This window comes from Lagopus muta, chromosome 1 (assembly GCF_023343835.1).
Source record: "Lagopus muta isolate bLagMut1 chromosome 1, bLagMut1 primary, whole genome shotgun sequence".
Taxonomy (NCBI): Eukaryota; Metazoa; Chordata; class Aves; order Galliformes; family Phasianidae; genus Lagopus; species Lagopus muta.
In genome coordinates, this window is record NC_064433.1 from 47,765,300 (window position 1) to 47,784,899 (window position 19,600).

Here is a 19,600-nt window from a genome sequence, read left to right on the forward strand (position 1 = left end):
TGTGTAAACATGGTCCACAGCCTACATTTTGCTCACGCTCCAAGGGGGATTTTGCATTTCATTTGAGGACAGTAGTTGTTCACACATGAAGCAGTGGATACAGCCCCTCTCTGCCCAAATATCCAGGCAGCAACAAAGGAAGCTGCAGGGAACAGAGGAATGAACAGTGCACCTGTGAGATATCCTGTTCCTATTAGAGTTAGCATGCCCTACAGGGCCCAAAGCAATCCTCAGAAGCAGCTTAGGAACAGGGTCAGAGGGTGCTCAGATACCCCAGTGGAAGTCCTTTTCACTAGGACAGAGCCATGCCATGTACCCAGCAAGATCAAACTATAGGGTGACCAATCCTGTGGATCCCTGCAGCCAACATTAACGATTCCCTTTGTCTGAAAGGGCTCCATCGCTGCTGTGTGAGGCACCCCGCTTTGGGCCATCTCATGTCAGCTGTACAAATGGACTATTAAACAGTCCAGGCTTCAGTCTCATTTATCCTCAGGCCTCTTCACTCAGCCGGCAGTGGGGAAGACCTTTAAGTGGACCGAGATTACAACTACACTCATTTCCAGGCATTTCTGCATTGCGAGAGCATGTCGAAGTGGTGTTGCTGTAAAAGGGAATCAGATCTGTTGTTTTCTTAACTGTCAGACCATCCAGAATGACACTGGGGGGAAGGCAAATACACATTTCACAGTTCAGTGGCTTACAAGACATCTCCATGGCACTCTGACAGTTTCCCCTGTTCATATATTTCACTTTAGTTCACAGTCCTGTTTCATAAAGTAGGTTTTGCCTTTGTACACCTGCTCTAGCACCAGTAGCATCACATCATGGGAGAGGCAGAGGTGACTGAGCTGCCTGCAGGGCAGCCCCAGGACACTGCTTGCCTCTGCTTCACCCATTCTCCTGTAAATTACACAAGTAACATTTCCATTACAGTCACAAGAGGCTCTTCTGCTCTATTACACCCATGACGCTAGCAAATATTTCCTAATACTCAGCTTCAGTTTGTCCCTTTGAACTTAATTTGAACCAATTTCAAGGGAAAAACAATCAAATCAAAAATACAAAACAAATTCCTGTTCTTTCAAGAGGTTCACACTTTCCCACAGAGAACTCCATACTAATTTAACAAAAGTATAGGTAGTAGGCAAAATTTTTCAAATGGAAAAGCAGGTCACAATTTTAGCTTCTTCCATTTCCCAGAAATTTTTTTCTTAAGTTTAATCGTCAACAAAACTCATCCACTAATTTTCCAAATCAAATGTAATTGGCAATTAATTCTAAAGGAAATTCCATGCTTGCTCTATGTTGTGACCTCCAGAAGACATACACAGTGTGGAAAACACAGCCCTAGAGAAGCCCAGTGGGAAACACTGCAACAGGCCTATTTTCAAGAGCAGACTACTTGCTGTTTTCTGACAGTCAGACTCATCCAGAACCCAAAAACCGAGGGAACTCCAAATCATCAGTTGCTTGAAAAATCTCAGCCACATAACTGTGTCTTAGTGTAAAACATCCCATGGTCTTTTCATCCCCAGCTGTTTGCATTACTCTGGTAGAGAGGAACGCACAGCACAGACCACCACGGGCATTTGTGGCATACCTGACCTGTGAAACACTCTGACAGTGATAAAGACCTTTCAGTCTGTGACCAGACTCTGAGCACCCTGATCTAGCTGTAGGTGTCCCTGTTCACTGCAGGAAGTTGGATCAGATGGCCTTTAAAGATCCCTTCTAACTCAGAAGACCGTGATTCTGAGATTACAGCTATATCCCTTTCATGACCTCTATGCGCTGGGTCTCAGAGAAATTACAAAGCAAGGCTCCAAGAAGATGAGTACCCCAGTAGCCTGATGGGAGTTGCAGCTTTACGTGTCAGTATTTAGAAAACAGCGTCAGTGTCTAATTAAACAAATAGTGATATTAGGTGGTTCTCGGTCCTCTTTCCCCTCCCACCCGAGAATGATGCCATTGTGTGAATCTCCCTTGCACAGCCTAACAAGAGGAGTTCACATAAATCTGTAAGAGATACAACACAAGAGGGTGTAATTTCTGTTCGTTTTCTACCAGAAAGATGAGAACTGCTAATAATAATCAAGGAGGAATCATCAGTGACTCCGATCCTTAGAGTTGCCTTGAGATTTACACTTAAAGCAGCACTAAAATCCCTCACTTCGCACCTTAATGACTGAAATTAGTCTCCAAAATTGGCACAATAACTCTTCAGAGGGTTCTCTCTGTAACCCTTTAGTAACATGTTTACAAAAGTGTGCAGGAGGTGTGAAAAAAAAAAAAAAAAAAAAAAAAAAAAAAAAGAAGCAGCTCCCTCTGCAGCTTTTCCCACATTCCAGTGGCTCACAGGTCCCACCACACTGGGGTAGGCCTCTGCCACCAGTATACCAGCATTATCACTGCCCACTCTGGCCAGAGGAAAATCAGTCCCCAGATGAGCAACCAAGGGGCTGAGAGGCTCCCTGCATATGTGCAACAGGGGCAGCATGAGGGCAGCGAGCTGTACGTGGGTGAGGTAACACAAGATGAAGCTGTGCCTGAAAGATGCAGTGAGGGCTTGATACATGATTTCCCTGGTGTATGTGACTCCAATATGGAGAGAGAAAGAGAGCAAGATCATTTTAATTAATTTCATTTGCTAGAATCACCTTTCAGCAAAGATTTTTGCTTACGTGGGTGTTTCTGGAGCTGCTTGTCGTAGGCATGGGAGAGTCTGTGGCCCAGCACAGATACAGCAGTTGCAACGCCCAAACGAAGCCATGTGGATGCAACATGCAGATGACATGGAGAAAACAGTCATTCTTCACCTGTACCACAGGGCACGCAGGCAGGAACAAAGCAGAATGGAACGCATTCTTGGGCACAGAGCAAGTCAGGTCCAGGAGACATGGCTCCCTGACCACTGGGTAACATCACTCATCCTAGAGATGAAGCTGCCAGCCCTGCAAGCTAATGGTGAGTATTTCCAAGGCTGGTTGGCATAGGAAATAGAGCATTAAAACCACATCAGATGGCAAATTTAGGACCAGCAGAGAGATGATGACATTTTAAATAGTTTCAGCTAGTGGTGGGGAAAGCCTGGAGAAGCAAACGCAGCAGGCTGAGGGGCTGTGGGGAGAGGAAGAGAGGGTGTCAGCTGAATTTTAGTCTGCCCTAAAGACAGCTCTGAAAGGGATGTGTTTAAAATCAGCACGAACCGCTCTGACTTCTGCCTCCAGTGTCCTGCTGGGAATCAGTTCCTCCTGCAGCTATGGAACGGGTGGGAAAATCTGGTCAGAGTGCTAGCTCCATCCTCAGCTCTCCCTGCATCACACGTGCACAAACACACACAGGCACTCCCCTGTGCCCTGTCAATGCTTGTTATACTCCAATGCGACAAGCGGTCTGATTATCCCAACACCAACTGCCTCCCCCAGTAAGACAGGCTGTACAAATAAAGCAGCCTCTTTGCCATCCACATCAGGGGGTCATCTCTGCAGCCCAGCACAAAAGCAAGGTAGGAAAGGAGAAATGGGGTGCAGGCAGAGTGTAGGGAGGAAAGGCGATGGGATATCTCTGCCTGGAAGGATTTGCAAGGTAAAAGGTATTTGGTGCAGGGTTAGGGGAGGGGACGCAGTCTATCATCAGCCTCCTGGAAACTCAGCATAATACAAAATACTGAGGCCAGTTCAGCAGTGTAATGGCAGTGAGGGGAAGCAGTGCCTTTACTCCCCAACTTTGCACAGTAAAGTAGCCTCTGTGTTCCGACAGATGGGATTACATAGCCACTGGCCAGAGCTGCAGGCTGCAGGCACAGTTGCTCTCCCAGCTCTGCTTCACACAAGAATGCTGCATTGCTGCATCCCAGCACGGCTGCCTGCAGTTCCAGCCACGTTACATGTGCAGTTTAGTGCACACAGCTCTGGTGCAACTCCCTGCTGCAGCTCCCTTCCCTCCCGCATGCCAGCTGCTGGACCAGGATGGGCGGACGGAAGAGTGAGTGGACTCAAAGGACAGGGGAAGGGGCGCTTAGGACCACTGTCGCTATCTAAAAATGGGAGTTTTGACCTTCAGGCGGCAAGTGATTGACAAAAGAGGTAGAACCAGCACTAACTGCTGTTAATAGTTTCTTTCATTTGAGAGACTGAAATAGTGTACGCGTTTTTTAATGAGAAAACTGCAGTTGATCCCTTCAACTTCTGATGTAAACCTCCATTCTCCAAACCCATGGGAAGCTTAAAATAATACAGATATTATTTCTCTATACTGTTGCCGACATTTCCGTGCCTGCCTCTGCCTCAGAGGATAGCCAATACATGCACACATCCATCCAGACCCAACTGTGAGGACATGAGGTCCCTCCAGATAAGACAGGCTGCAGGGGACATCAAATACAATTTCTCATTCCCCAAAAGATCATAAAATCACAGAATGGTTTGGGTTGGATGGCACTTCAAAGCCCACCCAGTTCTACTCTGCTACCCTGGGCAAGGCTGCCACCCCCAGCTCAGGCTGCCCAGGGCCCCATCCAACCTGGCCTTGAGCTTCCAGGGATGGGGCACCCACAGCTCTCTGGGCAAAAGATGAGAATAGGCTCTGTGTGGGCCTTGGATCAAACTTCCCCACTGCTGGTACTGACCCTGAGTGAGCCCTTGAAGGGCTCCATCCCCTGCACTGCTCCTGCCACTGTGGTGCTGATGGCTCATGAAGCTGAGAAAATCTAGCACATCTGGCTGCGTCCCTGAAACATCTGGCCAATGTCAGGTATGATTTACAGTGAAAAGATTCCACGCAAAGGGCACGAGAGCAGCTGATCTAACATAATAGGGGGCATGGACTCAGTTCTTTCCGCAATTATGAGAAACAAAATCAAATCAAAATAGACAAAAAAATAGAAGCAGACACAGAAAAACTAAAACTTAAAGAAACAGCATCCCATTCTTCATTTACTTCTTTTTCCCTTACTGTCAGTGTTATCACTGACTCTGAGGAGATGCATGGAAGAATAAAAATAAGTGTAGAAATGAGAGCAAACAAATTCCAAATTGTGTAGTTGTCCCACACCAGAAAATCTGTTTAGGCTGCAGCCATATTGTACCACTGGGAACCAATCTGACCACAGGCTGAGAGAAATACTCAAAGCTCAAGATTGTTTTCATTAAGCAAAGAGGTTAGGAGAGCATCTAGATTAGGAAATATTGCTCAGGCTACAAGATAACAAAGATATAAGAGATTAATTCGGTTTCTCCCTGATGCCCACACCTTTTTAAAAGACAAGAGGACACATGCTGGTCTGGAATAAATACCAACTGACATTGATGGAGTGATGCTGTCTGATCTGCTGAGGTTCTGGCCTCTCACCTCTAAGAATGTTGAATCTTCTTAATGTTTGGTCCTGACCTGTGAAAAATCTATTTCTGGTGGAAGATAAATTTATTCTGATCTGTCGTTGCTGTTTCTCCATCATATTCTGCAAAGTTGTTCTGAAGACAATATACACGTGAGGCGAGCCTTCCCAGCAATTCCTTCACAGTGACAGTTCCCATATACAGCAGAAGGATGAACCTTTTTCCAACCCTCCCTTTCTTAATAATAAAATAAACGGCACTTACACTTTCCTTCCCATTTCCTTGATTTCCTATCATGAATTTATCACCTTAGAAAGATTCTGAGCTGACAGTTACTCGGAACTGATTATGTATCTATCCTTAGAGTGTACAGGGAACCAGAACAGTGGCAGGGACATTTTCCTACATGCACTTCTTGATTCTAATGAGTCGGGGCCATTCCTGAAGACAGGTTCACTTTCCACAGTCTGTGCAGTCCCCAGCCCTTCTTCCAAAAATGCTAAGAGGAAATACAAGCACTGCATCACAAGATTTTGCAGCACACACAGCTATCCATCAGGATTACCCCTGAATGGGGAACAGAAATGATAATGATACTTAGGTGAGAGGCAGTATGTCCCATGTCTCTTGTGAGCTTCAGAGTTTCCAAAATAACATTTTTTGCCAAGTACCAAATACCACCTAGGACTTGATCTTCCATTTAATTTTCACCCCCTGCAGCCATAGCCTTTGACAGAAAGGGAGAAAGAGATGGTGTCCTCCAGATCCAGGGGCATTATCACACTCCTTTGCAGGGGTGCTGCTGACAGTACTAAGGTTATCCTGTAAGTGGTAGGTCACTTAAAGGAAATGGAGGTCACTTATAGGAAATGGATTAGAATGATCCATTTATGGACAAATACTCATTTCCCTCCTGTTTGCTATGTCAGTCCCAACACTATCTTGAAAATCACACTACAGCCAAATTTCTCTCATACACATCCTAACTAACCTATTTTGACAAACATGGGAGCCAGAAAAAAAGATCTATCAAAATTACCTTCTTAATGGGAAAGAGGGATGAGAATTTAGCAACAACGTTTTCTCGTAAAGAGATCAACATTTTTTCAGAAAGTCAGAACCATAAGATCTGAAAAATGTAACGACATAGAACAGAAAATGAAGCTTCTGGCATGGTTGTGCTCTCATACCTTCTGCCCTTTCTTTTGTGGACAAGAGTCCCAGTGAAAATACATATAATGTGCAACTCTGTAGAAGTCCTGCAAGGACTGGCATTACCTCAGCAAGAAGAAGGGATATCACTGGAGATTCTGCCTGTTCAGGTTTAAAGGAGAAATAGGAACAAGTTCTCATGCTCCTAGTCACAAGAGAGAGCAAATAGGATTTCCGTGTCAAATGATTTCATTTTAAACCCAAAATATTTGATTTACAACTTTTTTCCAAAAACTATCAATTTTGCTGGCAAAATGACACAGTCCTGAATAGCTTGAGAATATACCTCTACACCTCTGGCCTCACTGGAAATAAAACTGAAACAAGGAAAAGTGTATTAAGAATATATCCTGGTTAAAGCTGAAAATATCCATAAATCTCATAGGAAATCAACCTATTCTCAGAAAGTGTTTTTAACCAAAAAGCTTTGATAAAAATATATAGGCTTCCGAATTGACTCACCAAACCTTTAAGTGATATAAAATAGATAATAGAAAATAGCTGTAAGGTCAGAATTGTTACAGTGACTGGGAAAATAAAAACTAAACATTCTGACCAATGTTGTATAAGGCCAGAAAGCTTTGCCAAATTAATAAATTCCCGCAAATTACTGATGGCATTCATTATTTTCAATTTTCACATTTTCCTACTTTTTCTTTTTCATCAAGAATGGATAACATACCACTTTGAAGAAAATACTCAAAGGTATTTCTCCTGTCAGAAAGGACTAAAAATCTGCTGCGGTTGATTTACACAGTGCAGTAAAAGCATAGAAAATTACATTTGTCAGAACAGCTGACAGTAGGTCATAATTATGTCTTGGTATCCACCTAACAGGTCGCTGATGGAAGCCATACCACTAGGAGCAGGCAAACACTGAAAGGTTAAGCGCTTTCCTTCAGATCTGTTTATCTGTCTTAGTGCATAGTCATGCAAACACTGGTAGGGCAAGCCATCATGGAACAAAAGTCAAACAAGGCTCAACGATTTTTTACCCAGAATGATGTTTTTGAGCTTCCTCTATCTGCACAACCTTAAAAAAATACGCCAGTTCAACTACTGGTCCTGTGCACTGAATTTGAAACCTCAGACAACAACCTTACTTTTCTGAATCATTTTTGATCCACATGATCATAGACAATAGCTTAAAACAAATGACCAAACGGACACGAATCTCAACAGACTCTTTTGTTGTCTGAAGGAGCCTCATGTCATGAGAGTTAACCAGAGGAATATTTCTGTATTTATCCAGAGCTCATTCCAGTTTGTATCCCAGAAATCAAGACCAGCAAACACGTGAGCACATCAACTTTCCTCTAGAGCTCTCAGGATTTCTTTGCTTGCAGAAAAACCCTCAAATCTGTCAGAAAAGTCCCCTCACTTCTGCCAGAAGCCAACAAGGCTAAAATAACTGGAGAGACTGAAATAAATCCATTTATTATACCCTTTGAAACAGCAGGCTAACTTAACTTTTTCAACCCACTAAGAAACCACAAGTGATTTTTGGGGTTATTCAATTTTTATCAAGTGTTGAAAGCATCCACAGTATTTGCAGTATATATGAGAAATACCAGAATAGTTTGTTTGGAAATGGCCTACAGAAACCATCGTATCTGACTGCCTGACCTCTTCAGGGCTAGCCAAAAGTCAAAGCATGATGCTGAGGGCATTGTCCAAATGGCTCTTGAGCCCTGTCAGGCATGGGGCATCAAACACCTCTCTAGGAAGGGAGTGTTTCTCTTTCAGTGTTTCTCCATGCTCACAGTGAAGAAATTTTCCCTGAGAAGAGTTGATCTGTGGCATTTGCACGAGCAGAGTTACTGCCTGTAAGGCCACTCAGTCTAAAAAATGCAACTGGATTTTCCATGTCTGGAGCTGTTCAGACAAGATGGCACCCTATCGGTTTCTCCCTTTGTCATCACATCTCCAAAGGGGAACTGAATAAAACAAACAAACAATCACCCCTGTCAGCGATTGTGTGTGTGTGGGGGGGGGGGGACAAATTCTGCTGTTCCCCCCTTGCCAGAGGAGCTGATCTCCGCTCAGCTCCCTTCTCTCTCTCTTTTTCTCTCCCTCTGTGGGTTGATGTTTCCATGGAAACATGTTCTTTAGTGCCACTGAAATTACATTGCATTTAAAGTATTAACCCTTCCTTGGGCTGAAGAAGGTCTCAGAACAATTAGGGTCTTTTTTTTTTTTTTTTTAATTCCCTCTCCTTTCAACTTCCTTGTCATTTTTTTTTTTTCCCTTGCAGCAATAGAAAAGCCTTGTTCTTCCTCAGGAGACCTCCCAGCTAGAATTTGTCTGACAAGGGGCACAAGATATATCAGCAGTGGGATAGTGTCTAATTTAAGATATTTTTTTTTCCCCACTTATTTTTACACAAAGCCATTAACGCATTTCTCTCCACACAATGTGCAAACAGGGAAAACACTGCAATAGCAAAGAAATTGAAGAGTGAGACAGAAGGAGAAGCAAGCAAGCCACAAGCTGGCACATGGGAAGAATACAGCTTCAGTTAATACCAGAGTTGGAGCACAGAGTTGGAAACCCCTCATAGCTCCACAGCTGAGCAGCAGCTTCTTCATTGCAGTGCCACAATTGCAGATTTCACCACTCCTCCTTGAGCCTGACTCCTCTTCCTCTTCACAGTCATATCTGTAATTAGCCACTCTTATCTTTGCTTGCATTTAGCACTCGAAACACCACTGTAATAGTTGGTGCAATCAGCATCCTCATCACCACCAGTACTCTTCCCTCTGCCACTGCTTTTCCACCCAAATTGCCATCTCTAATATTCTTCCCATTGGTACTCTAATGCCAGCCACTGGCATTCTTAACACAGCCACTGCCAGGGCACTGCTCCCTTCACTGCAGCCACCTTGACCATTGAGCCACAGGCACTTTCTGGTCCCAAATGTGGGCCAGCAAGGCACTGAAAGTCATCCCATCCAGGTGCTCCCTAGATCCCAGGTCACAACGCAAAATTACACTGCAAATTCTCAGCCTTGAGCTTAGCCCCACCACAGTGACAGTCATCACCTATCTGACCCACTGTCACCATCTGACTCCACTGATATCATCCCTTTTTTAAACACTGGGAGATAAAGCTGCCCAGAGAGGTTGTGGAGTCTTCTTCTTTGGGGATATTTAAAACCCACCCAGATGCCTTCCTGTGTAACCTACTGTAGTGAGTCTACTTTACCAGGGGGTTGGACTACATGATCTCCAGAAGTCCCCTGAAGCCCCTATAATTCTATAATACCAAGAATCTCTTTCTAGTGTTTTGTCTGATACCTACACTCATGCATGCCTCCTTTCTGCTCCAAAGTTCTATTACTTGACAGTATTCAGCCCCCTTTTATTGTCTGTACCTGGGCAGCTATAGGGTCCATATTCCCGTGCACCATCTATTTTGGGTTGCCCAATGAATACTGTGAACAATTCAAGTACATCTCACCATTCTCTACTCTTACCCCAAAAGTCAAACCGTGAAGGCTCCTGCTTTAAGCTGTGTGCATATGTAGTGCCGTAAGGATCAGTGTGGGAGGAAGATGCTATTCTGAAGTGTATGATAAATATGGATAACAAACTCAACCTAAGTCTTTTCTGCTTGTCCGTAGTGGGTTCCCAATATGGGAGATAGAAATATCATGGGTACATTTTGAACATGGCTGGGAACACTGCCAAAGTCCTACTCAGAGTTCACACATTTACATCATTTATATCACATCCGACTTGCGCTTTGTATTATTAACTTTGTAGAGTGTTTTGTGATGTAGTTTATAGTCCAGACTCTGTTAAATAAATGTACATGCCCTCACTCCCTTCCTTTTGCTAAGAGGGTAGTGTCTGAGGCTAGACACACTCTTGCTAAGAACCAGAGGGTGACTATGTCTACTGTTGGGTCAGTGCATTTCCAAGTTCTAAAGTAGTGTTTTGGAAAACCTTCTGGGATTCATCCCCGAGACCTGAAATGCACAAAAAGAAAGGAAATATTTGCCTCTAGGTCACCGGTCCTACTCCTAGCCCAGGTTGGTAGGGACTGGAGATTTTTTTCTCTGCTGCTGGATGTTCAGAAACCTTCACGAAATGTACAGATGGGTTCCACTTGAGAGGTGTTCAACATGGCACCATGACTACTCAGGATTTTTCCACATCAGTGTGAGAAAACACCCCATATAGTGCAATTGATAAAATCACATTAATTTAGAGCAGAGTGAAGGCATATTGACAGGAGAAGAGGTAAAGCACGACTGATACATCAAGCTTTTAGCTGTATGCAGGACAGACCACAGTCCACAGCAGCTGAAAATCCATTACTTTCCCCGAATTCGTACAAAAGGAGTTACAATGACCCAGCACTATGACTTTATGATTTCATAAATCAATAATTTTTCCAACAGTCTAAAAAGACTCAGGGTTATACCTCCTCACTTACTCCGCGTGTCCTATTTAGACTCTGACTACCATGACATCTGAGGCCAGGTGAGCAGCTGAGTGACTCAGATGCCTGACAAACACCAACATTGGGAAAGGTAAGTATGATGCGTAGGCTAGGTGTCTGCAGTAGGTTGTCTGAATGTAGTTGTCTGTACATAAAAAAAAATATAAACAAGAAAGAGAGTCAACTTCAGCCCCAGCTGCTGCATCCCCTGTGAGGTAAATGTGTCATTTTACTCCAGAGCTGCATTTGATTCCGAATGATTTCTCTTTTTGTGGGTAAAGGTCAGTTTAAAGAAGCCCCAGGTGTAATACTAACATCACCTCCAATCAAAGATTCTGAGGAGGTCTGAAACAAGTACAATATAGGCCAAATTTGGCCTATATTATCCCAATTCTTTCCCTTCTCTCTCCTGAAGAGTCAAATTAGGAAATTTCCTAAGAATATTTCTTCACATGGGAGAATTCCTGGACTCTGTACACCTAGAAATACTGTGAACAAGCTTTTCCAACATGTATCTGGAGTTCCCAAGCCACAGTGCCCACTGCAGGAAGCCTGAACACAGCACAGATGGATGGAAACAGCAAGTGTGTTGGGAATGAGACCAGAATATTTCCATGCAGGGTGCAACAGAGGGTCAATTTCCACATCTAACACCAACTCCCTTCAATTCAACCAACTAGCAACAAAGCTATCAGAGCACCCAAGTACCAGCAATATACTGGTGAGTTTATTCATACTTGTGCTTCAATGAATTCACCTGTGACTGGTGCTCAACTTAGTAAATTAAAAAGTAACCCACAAAACCTCACACCCAAGTTCTGGATGTAGCCTGATAGTTTGGGAATTGGCATGAGTGCCAGGTGGGCTGACGTGAGCTCTGGTCCTGGTCTCATTCAGTACTTTGAGCTGCATCATTTCCGCAGCTCTTGCCATGCACATATTGTGGCATCGTATGAGTTGTCTGCACCCTCTTCTCTTGGCAGTGCTCACTATGATCCTTTCACAAAAAGCAACCTCCAGAAGAGGCATCTTTCCGAAATCTTTCCCCCTTCCTTTCACTCCAGCATGACTTGGGTGTTTAAAAACCACTCATCCAGGCTCCAGATTCCAGAAGATACAGTGGTTTGAAAGAAAATGGTCACAATGTAAGCACTTCCCAAAGCCATACCTCTACTGGGCGCCTATCAGTTGGAGGTGCCTTCTGCAGCTTCCCTCCTTCCAGGACCTCACCGAGACAGAGGCAGAGACCTCCCCCTGCCCAGGGACAAGATTCCAAAGATGCAGATGAAGCCTCCTCCACCCACATACAAAATTGAAAAGCAAACTTTTAGCACCAAAAAAAGAAACTGGGGGGAGGGGAGAGGGGGAACGGGAGGAAGGGAAGGAGGGGAGGGCAGCTGAAATTCTTTGCGGATTATAACTTTTCCATGGCAACAGGCTTCAGAAGCAGGAGGGCTGGGGAGGGGGGTGAGGAGGGAGAGAGGCAGAGCGCTGAGGAGGGTGTTCGATGCACTGGTACATTGCCATGGAAACCTGCTTGCGTTGCCAATTGCCAAAGTCAGGCAAGATCCCAGAAATGGGCTTGGAAGGGGGCCCAGGAGGGGCTGGACAGGGCAGTCATCACATGCATGCCCCATCCTTTCCCCAGTCCTTGCCAGCCCTGCTGCTGATGCCCTCGTCTCTGCCAGACAGAGCCAAATCTGGCCCAGTCAAAGAGTGGGAGGAAGCATGGATCAGCAAATGAAGCAACAAGGGCAGGAGGGAAGGAGCAAGGTAGAGAGGGGTGATTTTTCTGATAGCCACTGGTTTGTTTTCCACCTTTCCAGATCAATCTGGACCACACAAATGTCATTGTTTTCACACCCCAGATGGCTGTAGAAAGAGGATGTCACTCCTAATCACTGAAATGGCGATGGAAATGTTACTTCACTGCAAACTTAGCTACGGAGGAAAGCAGGAAGGCTGTGTCTGACTAAAAGTCACCAGGTCTCTGTTTGAGCAGGGACATCTCTCTTCTGACTGTGTCTATCTCACCAGTACAGTAAATGTCCCCATCCATCTCTAGTACATGACAGATGTCAGCACATTGTGGTCAGATAAGAATAAGAGGAGATTCTGCTAATGGAAATTAAGCACATTATAAAATCATTGAATGGCTTGGGTTGGAGTGGACTTTGAAGATCATCCAATTCCATCCCCCTGCAATGGGCAGGGCTACCACCCACCAGCTCAGGCTGTCCAGGGCCCCATCTAACTTGTCCGTGAACTTCCAGAGATGGGGCACCCACAGCTCTCTGGGAAGCCTGTGCCAGTGCCTCATCACCCTAACATAAGTTAACACTGCCATCCAGTCCTCTTCTGTAGCACTCAGAGGGCAAGAAGCCTGGTGAAATCAACGATCAGCATTCACACCCCTTCACACACTGTATTTCAACAGAAGCCTTCTGCTGCCATAAGAAGCTGTTAAAGACAGATTTTGGAGGAAGAACTTGAAAAGGACCAACAACTTCTATGAACCCTTGCTAGTATTTATAGTTGTACCCCTAGAAGTGAAAGGGATGGATGAGTCGTTTCAGGCTGCAGACGGCTGCAGACAGCAGGAAGGAATTGACTCCTACTCCAACCACACAACTGGCTAAGCAAATTGTGGAGGAAGATTCCCTTCTCCTGAAGCATCTGCTATAACCCATCTGATTGCACAATGAATCAGTAGTATGAGGACAGACTGCTGTAAAGGTGGGGAGAGAAGGACGAAAAGATTGCATATCAGAGAGCTATAAAATAAGGAGTTACCAGTTTCCACTTTGTCAGAGGAAAGGACAAAGACCAGATGGAGACTTTCATACTTCTAAGCAATATGTTTGGATTACTACTGATAGTATAACATCAGTGAAGTACTTCAACTTTTAATATAATAGTAACTTCGTATTTCCACATCCTTCAGAGCAGAGGATCTGAACATTCTCAGCACCATTTATCTCTTCGTATCACCTACATCGACAAAATAAGGCATCCTGCAGTGACAATCCTACATGACTATTTAGCAGAAGCAAAATCTATGCCCTTAAGCTTCATGCAAAGAGCCCAATCACTGGATCACCAAGTGATTCATCTGCACTGCTTCATTTATTATTGAGACTGGAGCCCAGGCCACCAGACCAATTCTCATCCATTCTCACTGCTGGTCATGTTACCTAGGATAAAGAGCAAGGATGATGGTGTTGGTGTTCCTCCCAGCTTTCCCATTAAAGAAAAATCAGATGACCAGCTCTTTTCAACTCCATAATTTCTTAGGTGTCTAGAAGTAACCTACTGCAATCATTGATGCCCTCAAGAACTCATCATAAATGTGAAAGATGCCAACATTTTACCAAATTCCTACTTAGACTGTTGATGGGACCTGAAACTAATCAGCGTTTTGAAGGAAAAGAGAGGAAATAATAAAAATGATCCATTATGAACTTTCACAATAAGCTGTTCAATGTGAAAAAGTTAGCAAGTCGTTAGCTGCTTTCAGGTTTTAACATGAGCAATGCTCAGAGAGTAATCAGTACATCAAGTTTAATTTGGTGCTGATTTTCAGGTCTTTACTGAGAAGATCTTGTCAAGATGCTCAACCGGGACCATCTTAAAACAACTGAGATCATGAGGGATGTTTTTCCTCAGGCTGGGATCATTTAAAATCTTGAAATAAGGTGATAAATGTTATTCTGCAAGACAGTATGAGGGCTGTTGGAAAGCAAAGCAATAGGCCTAGATAAGCTGAAGTTTAGGGTCATCGCTATCAGGGTCTAATTCAGAGCCTGGATAAGGTACTATCCCTTGTGGGCAGGAGAAAGCTGTGAGAACTCCTTCTCTGCCCTAATTCTGACCCAGTAACTGAGGTGACACTGACTCCAATCAGTCACAAGTTCCCCTCTCCAGCCATGCTGAATTTCTGATTTCAGCAAAGGGGAGTACTCAAAGGACACTGCTCTCCTGCAGGGACAGTTCTCACCCCAGAGCCTACTGCTGCAAGTACAATTAACCATGCACCAAGGAACCAATCACAATTACTTTCTCCCAGACTTCATCATCACTTTACTTTTCAGGAGCTTGTGGCCCAAAATCTGATGCCAGTGATCTGCTAGTAAGCTCAGGTAGCAGCCCACTCTCAGCTGTTCATCATATACTGGTCAGTCAGTACTAAACAGGCGCCTCCTCATGGAAGCTGGATTCCTATCTTGTGCCCAGCACTGAACTTATCTCTGTATCTCCCTTGTTTGTGTCACCCTTCTCAGAAATGGTTAGACTATAAAATATGTACCTGTATCACTTACAGGAGCTTTGCTGGCCCATCTCTGAAATTGTTCTCTGTCTCTTGAAGGCATGTGCAAGAGACATTTTTCTCCCCCCCTCCTCATCCTCCACTGATGGATTGGGTCTGTCAGCTTGTCAGCTCTCATTGGGCACTGTTTGATATAAGTCCACATCGGGGCAGTGAAAATCTGTTTGCAGTCAGCTCTCCCAGTAGCTCCTGCAGAACAGGGGAGGCTGACCCTCTCCAAAAAATGCTGCCTCTGCTGACTACAAAAAGGCCACAGATGACGGTGATATAAAAAAGAGCCTGAGCCATGTGTAGCAATGCTACACTTTGTTTAAGGTCTGTTGGTGCAGGGCAGGGGAAAGGCAGAGATTTGGGAAAGGAACTTTGTGGCTCCTGGAACCCATTCACAAACACTGCCACCCAGAATGGTAGCCAGTGACTACAGAAGAGGAAGTTTACACAGTGAAGGCTGTGAGGGGATGCAGCTCGGTTCTATGGCCCTGAAATAATGTTCTGAGCATCCCTGAACTCTCCAGTTGCAAATGTCATCTGTCAATAACAGGCTCTCTCCTTCTGGAGCAGTTCTGACAGGGGTAGCTGAGAAGGCTAGCTAGGCCTGCAGTGCCTCCAAAGGGTAAGTTGCTATGTTACATCAAGGAGCCAGTCACTCAAAACAGGGTTTCTTGACTCTGCTTTCTTCATGTCTAAAAAAATTACACAGCTTGAAATCCCTGAAAATCCTTCTCAGAGTCTTTGTAGAAAGCCAGAATCAAGGCTGTAATGGTTACCACAGTGTCTTGGAAGGAAAATCATTAGAAATTAGGAACACCTAAGTTGCTGCCATTACCCTCACCATTCACTTCAGTTTTTTTCTCACATGGGAAAAGCATGCAAGAATACCTTAGTTTCTAGGAGGGAGATCATGTGCTATGATGGACAATTCAGAGACTAAGGAGACTGAGTGCATCCCACAGAGATTCTCAAAGGGAACCAGTATGGTGGGGAAAGTGGGAATGATGATGAAAAATTCCCTTGCAGGTCAAATTTCAGCCTCACACTTCCAACTGCAGTCCCTCATTTAGCAAACACACTGAAAATGTGGAGACTTTAACCCTACTTGGCATTGCAGCTCTTGATTGAGAAAACACTTCTACAGATGAGCTCTTCAAATTGAAATTTTTTGCTCTCCTGCAAAGTAAGCTTTGTTTAGGCAGTGAAAAGAGAAATGATTGGATTTCTGTGCCTAGAAGAGAAGACTCCAGAAACCATCCATTTCCAACATACCACATTCTATGAGACAAGCAAATAAAAACACAGCTCAAAGATTTTTACTACACTACATTACAGCAAACAAAACTTTTACAGTAAGAGAGAAACTCAGATTGGAAAAGACAGTTGCTGGTGACCTTCTAAGCCCCCAACCCAAAGGAGGGCTTGCCTTAAGTGATCTTTTCACACCCACTTTCCAATGAATTAACTGAAGATTGAAGTATGACCATTAACTTACTTTTCACCTACTGTTTCATGTTTCAGTCGTCTATTCTCACACCTGCACAATACATACATGCAGTTTTTAGCCCTGCCTTCAAACAATTGTGAAGAGAAACAATGAGGCTTTCCATTCTCTCTAACAAACAGAATGGCCAAAAAAAAATCCAACAAACTAACAAAAAAAAAAACACAAAAAAAATAAAAAACCCAAGCAATAACAATAACAAAGAACAACTGCAAATCACCCTGCAGCCAAGTACTATGGCTAACAAGTAAGAAGGATGTTGGACCAGGAGAAGAGTGAAGGGAAAAAACGTTATCGCCATAGAGGAGTGGAGAGATAGAGAATTATGGCACGCAGAACTTCTGGTTCTGTGTTAGTAGTAATAAGAAGCATTGGAAATCTTTCAAGCAAAGTTTAGTTTTCCAGAGTTTTTAGCTTAGAACTTTTGAGCCAACAACTACAAATAGTTGAGCTAACTAGACATGTTCTGGATATTGAAGGGAACCTCCTTGCTTTCCTCTTTCCCATGGAGATTCATTGGGTGCCAGCTGCCCATTTAGGATGCTGACCACAGCATTGGCTCTCTCACTATTTCACTCAGAATTGCTCCAGCAGAAAGGACTCAGGTGCACATCGTAAGTCTGAGAAAATGCTGGTGTTGACATTGGAGAAGAAGCTGCAGTTCCTCGCACCAAGTACAGTGGAAAACCAAGAGGGATGAGAGACCCAGAGTGAGCAGTTAACATATTCAGCTGGGCTGAATCACATAAAGACAAGCCTGTTCTCCCCCTCAAAGCCCTGCCCTGTGCATCAGTTTCATCATTATCCATGGCAATAGTGACAGAGGATTCCCATCCTGGAACAAGAGCTAAAAGCATCTGTGACTCCCTCCCATCATAGCTCAAATGAATTTCTTCCTGCCTCTGTAGGACTGATGCATGAAGTCCCATTGAGCCTTGTGTAATAGCTGGGGCTAGTCCTATTTAGAGAACTGCCTAATCTATGTTGGTATCTTTTGAAGCTTTTTGCCATATTTGCTTAAGGCAGCAATTTCCATACTTAAACTAGACACCCTATTTTACATCTTCTCCTTTTAGCCTTTTTCCCTTTCACGTATTTTATGTTTGCTGTATCTTAACCCCAGGGCATACTATTTGCTTTTGGACTATGGAAGAAGGCATGGAAGAATCAGGGAAGGAAGTCTCAAGAAATTAATACTGAGATGGATGAAATATTAGCAAACTCTGTCAAAGATAAAAATGGATGACTGAGAAATTCATAGAAAAGAAACAAAATGCTTTGAGAGCACCACAAAAGGCATCATGGTAGAGGGGAGGAAGTACGTGAGAAAAAGGATGCACCTCTTAGTGCATGCACTGTTCAGTGCTCCTTGATGGGGAGACATCTTCTCACTGCACCTATGGCAGTCCTGGGCTACACCTGGCATAAATACATCCTTCTCTAACCCCCTTAATAGGAGGGCCCTTTTAACTATGGGTTTATCTGGTCTCTCTTACCATGCTATCCATGGATACATCCGCCATCTCCTGGGACAGGAAAATCCTACCTCCAAGCCACTGATAATTTTGTGGAATAACAGGAGCTGAGCTGTGAGCTGCCATGTATAACACAGGTACCCCAGCTCTGACTGGGTTTTTAGGAGTGTGCAGCATGCCCAGAGAACCACCCTGCTGCTTTGGAAGTGCTTCAGACAGCAGTAAGCCCTGCAGTGAAGGGCTCGGCACTGACTAAAACAGAGCATTTCTTATTAAGGAGGCTGATGTCAGAGGGGTGGGGAGATGATATGCAGAGGGAGGACATGTGATATTCATTCAGTAAAAGAAAAGCAACAGCTGAAAAATGCACAAGGTTCACATGAAGCTCTTTTACTACCCTACCGCTTCTGGATGTTGGGAAGCCCAATTGTCTGGTGTGTTTTCTTCATACACACCACACAAACATACACAACACACTCCATCAGACTCTGCCTCCCAGAGTTGGAGTGGAGCAGATGTCCAAAACACAGACTAAAGAGAGGAGCCCTGCAGAGAGGCATGCTTATCTCAGAGCAGTACTGGTCCAAGCCCAGAAATTAGTGCCTCCTCCAGTCCCCAAGCAAGCATATAGACGCTTTACGATGAAGAAGAGCCACAGACCCTGTGGGAAGTGCACACAGATTGGGAACACCCATTCCCTTCCCCATACCTACCTTCTTTCCACATCCCTACCCTTAATCTTCCGTCATTCACACTCTCTGTCAATGGTAGAGCCTCTCCTGCTCCAACAGCTCCTGAGCTGGAAGAGACTCAAGGCAGCAGAGCCTTTAGTTTCCATGTTCCAGTACAGCAATACCATCCAAGCCAAGGGCAAAAACGGGAACCTTCTTCAGACTGGGACAGTTGCTAACCCACAGCTTCCACCTTGTGTAGCTCCAGGTGTGCTCACAGCCAGAGTTTTGATCTCAGCATTCATGCCTAGAGCTATTCCTACTGCTTTCTATCTCATTTCTACCCTGTCTTTCCAGCTGCTTCTCATTGTGAATAGGTCCTGTTTTGCCTTCCTGTTTGCACAGCATTACACAGTCTAGAATCTAGAATCACTGCTAACCATATTTTGAAAGAGAGAATCAATAGGGGTAACAAGACAGTCCATTTTAGCTTCAAGGGACAGCCAGGGAAAGCTAACGAAGACAAAGAAGCAAGGGAGGCAAAGTGAGGCTGATGTACAGACAAGGAAGGTGGCTCAAAATTTTTATTTTATGTCACCCAGGTGTAAATGGATTTGTTGTCCTGCAGCAATTT

At 44.3% G+C, this 19,600-nt stretch overlaps 1 protein-coding gene across 12 annotated transcripts in view; it reads right to left on the reverse strand.

The window, feature by feature from the left end:
* Positions 1-19,600, reverse strand: part of GRIN2B (glutamate ionotropic receptor NMDA type subunit 2B) — a 227,490-nt gene that overhangs the window by 76,613 nt on the left and 131,277 nt on the right. The gene's annotated exons all lie outside the window — the stretch shown is intronic.